At 42.9% G+C, this 8,403-nt stretch overlaps 1 non-coding gene across 1 annotated transcript; it reads right to left on the bottom strand.

Annotated features, from left to right (window-relative positions):
- Positions 1–7,862: 7,862 nt before the first annotated feature.
- On the bottom strand, positions 7,863–7,922 carry LOC118593559. Its single transcript, XR_004946236.1, has one exon. It is a non-coding gene; the product is annotated as a U7 small nuclear RNA (small nuclear RNA).
- Between the last annotated feature and the right edge of the window lie 481 nt (positions 7,923–8,403).

Raw genomic sequence — 8,403 nt, 5'->3', positions numbered from 1 at the left:
GCAGGCTTCTTGCTAGCTAACTCTTATAGCTTAACTCACCCCATAACTATTAATCTATGTATCTCCATGTATTCTGTGGCCTTATCTGCGTCCCATTACATGTTGCTCCTTGGATAGCAGTTTGGCATCTCTCCAGACTCTGCCTTTCTCTTTCCTGTCTCTCCTTGGATTTCCCGCCTGCTTCTAAGCTGCCTTGCCATAGGCCAACACAGCTTATTTATTAACCAATGGGAACACCTTATGTTCACAATGTACAAAAAGATATCCCCCAGCACCTGGGTTCTACTTCAAGCACCCACATGGCAGCTAAAAACTGTCCATAACTTCAGTTCCAGGGAATCTGACTTCCTTTGGATTCCAAGGACTCCTAAACATGCATGGTATACATAAATTATGTGAACATACATACAAACATGTGCAAATCATAATACATTTTAATACACTGTGAGAAGAAAGAGGATGAAAGCAGAGATAAGAGATGTTGATGGTTCAGCTGGGTGGTGGTGGCTCACACCCTTAATCCCTGCATTTGGAGGCAGAGGTAGGTGAATCTCTGAGTTGGAGGTCAGTCTGGTCTACAGATCAAGTTCCTGGACAGCCAGGGCTACTCAGAGAAACCCTGTCTTGAAAAACCATGAGCCATGTAGTTAGTAAAAGAAAAACCAGATTTTTTTTTCAGAAACACACACACTCTCTCTCACACACACACTTACTTCTTTCTTTTTCTTTTTGGCATGGTCTCATGTACCCCAAGCTGGTCTTGAATTTGCTATGTAGCCAAGGATGATCCTTAACTCTATACTGCTGCCTCCACCTCCCCAGTGCTTGGAATCAAACATTTGCTACTCTGAATTCCTTTGGCCAATAGTATATGCGGATTATGTTACATTTGGGGACAAAGTAGTCATCAGTGCCAGGGTCTCCAGAACACATTCTCATGCCACATTAACCAAAGGGGCCAGTTAAGAAACATGACAGCAACACATAAGGCTTGGCCTTGCTAATTTGGTCACAATTCCTGCTCACTCAGAGATGTGGGGTCTGGGTGTTTCTCAGGGATAAATGCTGTTAGTGTAGCTGCCCAGCTTCACTGCTGGGGTGAGCTCCTCTCCCTTGTATCATCTGTGGTATGAGAGTAGAATGTCCCCCAGAACCACGTATATTGGAGGCTTGGCTGTTGTAGAATATTTGTTTACACTGTGAAGATGTGTTCTTGCCAAGGCATCTTCTGATAGGTTTAATAAAGAGCTGAATGGTCAATCACTAGGCAAGAAGAGGTTAGGTGGGACTTCCAGGGACAGAGAGGACTCTGGGAAGAAGAAAGGGGTGATGGGAATGAGTTAGACATACAAAATGGGAGAGAGATAAGAACAACATGGTAGAATGTACATTAATAAAAATATGGGTTAATTTAAGTTATAAGAGCTAGTGGAACAAACCTAAAATAAGGCTGAATTTTCATAATCAATAAGTTTCTGTGTCATTATTTGTGAGCTGGTGGCCCAAAGAAAAAAAAAATCTGACAATACTTGGCCCCTAGTGTGATGCTAGAATGTCTTTTTCTCAGAGAAGTGTTGTAAAATATTATTTTTGTTTAGGTTGCATTTATCTAACCCTGTGAAGCTGTGTTACTTTGCCTGTCTAAAACACCTGATGGTCTAATAAAAAACTGAATGGTAGAAATAGAAAGGTAGCCAGAGAGAATAAATAGGAGGAGAAATCTGGGAAAGAAGTAGCCAGAGAAGAAGGAGGTTATCAGGGGCCAGCCACCCAGCTACATAGCAAGTCATGGAGTGTGGTAGGTATTATGTTCCCTGAAATATTGTGTGTTCCCCGAAATAAACATATCTGGGGTCAGAGAACAGACAGCCACTAGAACAGAGCCAGAAATGGTGGCTAGAAAATGGGAAGAGTAAGCCATAACAGAAGTTGGGCGGTGGTGGTACACACCTTTAATCAGCACTTGGGAGGCAGAGCTAGCCAGATCTCTGAGTTCAAGGCCACTTTAGAAACAGCTAAGCATGGTGACCCACGCCTTTAATCCCAGGGAATGGGGGCAGAAAGAAAAAGGTATATAAGGCGTGAGGACCAGGAACTAAAGAGGAAAAAGCATGTAGTTAGTTAAGCTTTGGAGCAACACAGTCCAGCTGAGAGCCATTGGGATGAGGACTCAGAAGCTTCCAGTCTGAGGAAACAAGACCACCTGAGGAACTAGCAAGGTGAGATAGCCGTAGCTTGTTCTGTGTCTCTGATCTTCCAGCATTCACCCCAATAACTGGCCTCGGGTTGAGTTTCATTAACAAGTACCTTTAAGATTCATGCTACAATGGAGTAAGAGTAAGATTTACAGATGTAAGAGAATGGGAAAAGCCCAGAGGCAAAAGGTAGTAGACGGGATAATTTAAGTTAAGAAAAGCTGGCAAGAAGCTAAGCCAAGCTAAGGCCAGGCATTCATAATTAAGAATAAGTCTCCGTATATGATTTATTTGGGAGCTGGGTATCAGGCCCCCCAAAAGAGAAAAACAAAAACAAAAACAAAAAACCACCAACAACAGAGAACAGAATTAGGTCAAGTCGGCCACACCCTCAAGAAAGGATTGATCTTGGTTTGCAGGAATGGAATCCTTTCTGACTGATTTTTGGTTTTGGATTTTTTAGTCAAGATATTAGACTATAGCTAAGGCTGGAAGGCTGGCCTGGAACTCACTGTGTAGCCTTAGCCTGGAGTCAAATTCATGGCAATACTCCCACCTCTGCCTTTGAGTGCTGGGATCACAGGCACAGCCAATCATGCCTGGCATTGCCTCTTTTTTAAGTTTTAGTTCACCAGAAGGTTACATATTGATAACATCAAGTGGTGTCTTCTAACTCTTCTGGTTAGATAGATTTGTGCCCGGGAGAGGAACCTTGGAGAACCCTGTTGTTGTGGAGGTTTTTACATTTCGCCTGTAATGTTTGGGACATTGGTACCTGCAGATCAAAGCAAGCCAGCTCTTACCAAACTTCCATTATTTGGCTATAGTAGATCCTTCAGCATGGCTTTGTTTCTTGGGTCCGTTAGAAATTCCCTTCGGAAAATGGCACTATGGCCTCTCCTTGATATTCTTCCAGATCAGCATTTGTGTTCAATATAGAGGTTTCCATTCAAACTGATTTTAACAGCCTTATCTATGGGGACTAATTAGGGCCATACTAGAGAGAAGGAGGGTGAAGACTGGAGATAAAAGGTTTGGGATACTTCCCATTCATCTGCCCACCCACCCACTCATCCATTCATTATTTAGTGAGTGCTCACCCTAAGTCAGTATTCAGAAGCTCTCATAAGGAAGTTGTAAAATCAGATTTTCTAGGAATTTCTTCAGTTCAGCCTGAGACTCAGGTGAACGCAAACGGGCAGGCAGTTAATCAGCAACAAGAGGTCACTCAAAGTGGAATGCTGATGCCTCACTGAGGTCCCCAGCCGGGAGCCAGCTCTCTGCCTTTCCCTTTGTCCTTGTTACACATCCCCTACAGAAGTTCTGTGTGTATGTATGCCTTTAGAGCCAAACAAAACCCTGGGTCTCTCCCAGTAGCCATGCTCACCTTGAATTCACAGTAACCCCCCCACCTTTCCTGCCCCCCCATCCCACTTGGGCCTCCCAGGTGTTGGGACTGTAGGCAGGAGTCGCCAGGCCCAATGGTACACATATTCCAATATAACATCTTTGGAAGCAAGCACTTTCTGACTTCTCTTTCAATGTTCTCCATTATACCCAGTTCCGATACTTGGAAGAGATTGCCAAAATAGATGCTGTGAGGGTGAAAGTGCTCTCTCTCTCAAATGGTTGCTTTACACATGATTTACATAGGACACAGATACAGTCAGCACCCCATCCTTGGGTTTTGTATCATAGTTTCAGCCAACTCAAAGTATTTTAAATATTGCCCAGGTGTTAAACATACATGCAACATTTATAGTATTAGGTATTAAAGTATCTAGAGATGATGTAAAGCATATAGGAGAATATGCAACAGACCACACAGAAGCAGCCATCTTTTATAGAGGACTAGATGGTCTTGATGCCTGGAGAGGCATCTGGAACTAACCCTTCATGGAAATTGGGGAGCAACTAAATTGCATGAGTGAACTCTAGCTTCCGATATATTCTCACAAGAGAATAAAGTTGTATCACATAGACCTGCCACTGGAAGCCACTTGTGAATGAGTTGGTAGTCATGAGTAAATGAATACCATTTCAAAAAGTGTGTATTTTGGGGCTGGAGAGATGGCTCAGAGGTTAAGAGCACTGACTGCTCTTCCAGAGGTCCTGAGTTCAATTCCCAGCACCCACATGGTAGCTCACAACCATCTGTAATGAGATATCTGGCACCCTCTTCTGTATACATAATAAATAAATAAATCTTTTTTTAAAAAAGTGTGTATAGCTGTAGAATCCACCCATAATCTCTCCATAGGCAAAACTTAGAACCTGGGGATACGACAGCAAACAAAGATGTTTGGGAATTGCAGTTGTATCCAGACTAGTTCCTCTTTTCTCCTACACACCAAGGACCAGCCTTGACTGGCAAGAGCCATTGGTTCCTCTGATCATGAAGGAGGAAGGCAGTCAGCATGGCTAGGTGGGAGTGAAGGAGAGATTCTGGAGGAAATAGCAGATGAGAGACAGGCAGCTGACAATTGGAGGCCTTTCCCTCTCTGGGTTTTGCCACAGGACTGAGTCCTTATGTTCTGGCTAGTTCCAGAATTTCCGGAATCATGGAGATGGAAAGCAAGTGATGGCTTTTCTTGTCTTTAGGCTCACTGCGGCAGCTCCCCATTCTGCACCTGCCAGAGGAGCTTTGAGGAGGAAAAAACAGTCTTCCCAATTGTATTAATGCACATTTAATGAGCGCAGACATCTGGACCCTCATTTGAACATAGTTCTTCTCAAGATAATAATGCCATCTTGGATGAAGATTGTCCTAAAGCACTCCTGAGAAGTGCAGCAATCATTCCTGAGTAAAACATAATGAGTATACTAGTTTGAACTGGGCTCAACTATGAATTGGGATCACTCAAAATAACAGTGGTTTCAACCTGTTGAGAATGTTTTTCACTTACATAGTACAGCTAATCTTGGTTGGCTACAATGGCTCCACAGATACGGAACACCTAGGGTTCTGGCTTCCCTTGGCATGTGCTTTGACCGCAGGGGCCAAGACATCACTTTGGTTTTCCTTCTTTCCTCCCTCCCTCCCTCCCTCCCTCCCTCCCTCCCTCCCTCCCTCCCTCCCTCCCTCCCTCCCTCTTTCTTTCTTTCTTTCTTTCTTTCTTTCTTTCTTTCTTTCTTTCTTTCTTTCTTTCTTTCTTTCTTTTTGAGACAGGGTTTCCCTGTGTAGCTTTGCGCCTTTCTTGGAACTCACTTGGTAGCCCAGGCTGACCTCGAACTCACAGAGATCCACCTGGCTCTGCCTCCTGACTGCTGGGATTAAAGGCGAGTGCCACCACCGCCCGGCCACTTTGGTTTTCATGAATCATCATTGCCACATTTTTTTTTTTTTCCAGCAGAAGCTCAGGGTGTATCTCATGGGAGATGCACATATGACTTCTGCTTGCATCCCAGTAGCCAAATATTACTACAATGGTCATGTGACAGTGAAGGGGACTAGGAAGCATAATTACTGTAATGAACCCTTACCTAGCTGAAGATGAGGATTTTATTCACAATGAAAGCACAAGGATGTCTGGAGATACTGTGGTGCTTGACATACTTACTGGGCCAAGGCAGGGAACCTTGCTAGCAAGGAAGATTAAATTGTAGCTCTGTGGAACACTGGATTTCTTCAAAGGACCTTTAAATCTATGCCAGTTTCATGGACACCAATGTACTGATTGAAGTATGTGGCCAGGGTGTGGTTGGTGGCTTTTGTTCACCAGACAGAGATAAACAAACTAGTAATAGCTAATTAATTTTTAATATGTTATTAACTTAATATTACAATTAGTTCCAGGGCTGGAGGGATGGCTCAGAGAATAAGAGCACTGGCTGCTCTTCCAAAGGAGGCTGGTTTGATTCTCAGCACCCACACAGTGGCTCACATTGTGAAACTCCAGTTCCAGAAGATACAAGGCCCTTTTCTGACCTCTGAGGGCACTGCATTTGGGTGGTACACAGTCATGCACGCGAGCAAAACAACCATATGTGTAAAATAAAAATAAGGAAAAAACAAAATTAGTTTCATTTGTTATTATTAACTATTCCAAAGATTTGTGTTTGTTTTGTTTGTTTGTTTTAGACAGGGTCTCATGGTGTGTAGCCTTGGCTAGCCACAGCTGCTAGCTGAGTTAATGAAACACCCAAAGTGTCAGGAGAACTGATAACATAAATCTAAACTGAAATAACTTGTTTACATGTCTAGAAGTGAACTGTGGGCGTGGTTCAATCTTGTTACATAGACCAAATCTGGCTGCATCTGACTCAAGCGCCCAATTCTCTCAAAGAATTTGTTTATTTGTGCTTTTTAGACAAGTCTCATGCAACCCAGGTTTGCTTTGAACTCTCTACATGGTTTAGGTTGGCTTTGAACTCATGCCTCTGCCTCCCAAGTGCTGGAATTATAGGTGTGTACCTCGACATCAGGCTCCAAAGCAATTAAGATTTAAATTCCAGGGGTTGAGGATTTAGCTCAGTGGTAGAGTGCTTGCCTAGCAAGCACAAGGCCCTGGGTTCGGTCCTCAGCTCTAGCAAAAAAAAAAAAAAAAATCCACACCCCCCCTCTCTATTTGTAGATTTCTACAAGACTAGGACAAACAGAGTATCACAAACATGAGCAGTCCTGATTTGATCCTGAGACCTTAGATGAAGTAGTTGTCCTGGTGTCTTTGAGACACCAGGTGTCTTTGAGAGCTGAGGTGGTTTGAACCTGTATCTGTTTAATGTTGGAGATGACTTTTCAGATTCTAGAGATGAGACTCTCAGGCTGAAGAACAGTAAATCATTGATTGAGCAATGGATTAGTATTCTCTACTTAGTAATGCACACACACACACACACACACACACACACACACACACCTTGCTTTGTAGCCCCTGTTGGCCTCAAACTTACAATCCCCCTGCCTAAGCTTCTCTAGTGCTGGATTTATATCCTGCTTTGTGTGTGTGTGTGTGTGTGTGTGTGTGTGTGTGTGTGTGTGTGTGTGCTGAGTTGAACCCAAGACTTTGCACATGCAAAATCTCTCTATGACTCAGACACCCCCACAATTCACTTCTAGACATAAAAGTGAGTTGTTTCCGCACAGATTTGTTTCCTCACTTGTTCTCATGACCCTTTAGATGCCTTCCAAGCTCAGCCAGCAGCTGTGGCTATAGACAGTCTGGTTCCAGAACATTTCTGTCATTTAAAAAATTCAGTTCATGTACTTTCTGCACTCCCGAGAGCCAAGAGGTCCAACTGAGCAGATGACATACTGCAAATTAGTGTTATTGCCCAAAATATTACATTAAAATATCAGGTGAGAGAGATGGCTCAGTGGTTAAGATCACTTGCTGCTCTTCCAGAGGTCCTGAGTTCAATTCCCAGCACCCACGTCAGCTGCTCACAACTGCCTTTAACTACAACTCCAGGAGGATCTGATACCTCCAGCCTCCTCCAGCACCAGCTGTCATGTGCACATATCCACACTTAGAGTCATGTGCACTCATAATTAAAACCAAGAAACATCAGTCTTTAAAAAATATTATGGGGATGGGAATGTACTTTAGTAGTATGTCATTAGATTTATTGAAGTGTCCCAACCCATCAGGGAGGGTGGTGGTAGTCTGGGGGGGCATATATAAATAAATAAATATATATATATTTATAAGTATATTTATAATTGGGGAGGGTCTCGACGAAAGTCAGAAAACCTTCTAGACAAATTCTAAAAGAGCTGTAAAACTTTGAATATATTTATTTTAGTGCTTACCATTTTCATTTTCTCTTGATATTTGCCTTTTGTTGTTTCTGGGTGATTCTATTATTATTATTATTATTATTATTATTTATTGTTTTCGGTGCTGGGAATCAAACCCGGAACCTCATGTGTGCCTGACAAGCATCTGTCACCTGACTATACCCCAGCCCCACCTGGTTTTTTGTTTGTTTATTTTAGTTCCCTTTGGTCTTTGGAGATAGGGCATGACTTGGAGCTCACAATGTAGATAAGGTTGGCCAATAACATTGGACTTGAACTTGTGATCCTCCTGCTTCTACTTTCTGAATGCTGGCTTGTCAGTTCTGTGTCACCAGTCCAACTTTATTCCTATTTATTTAGAGATACATGCTCACAGAGATCCACCTGCCTCTGCCTCCCGAGTGATAGGATCAAAGGCTTGCCCCATCACACTTGGTACTTTCTATTGGACTTTAAAGCCAATTAATC

This window comes from Onychomys torridus, chromosome 11 (genome assembly GCF_903995425.1).
Source record: "Onychomys torridus chromosome 11, mOncTor1.1, whole genome shotgun sequence".
NCBI lineage: Eukaryota > Metazoa > Chordata > Mammalia > Rodentia > Cricetidae > Onychomys > Onychomys torridus.
Note: the sequence above shows the minus strand (reverse complement) of the source record. Positions and strands in the feature narration are given on the sequence as shown.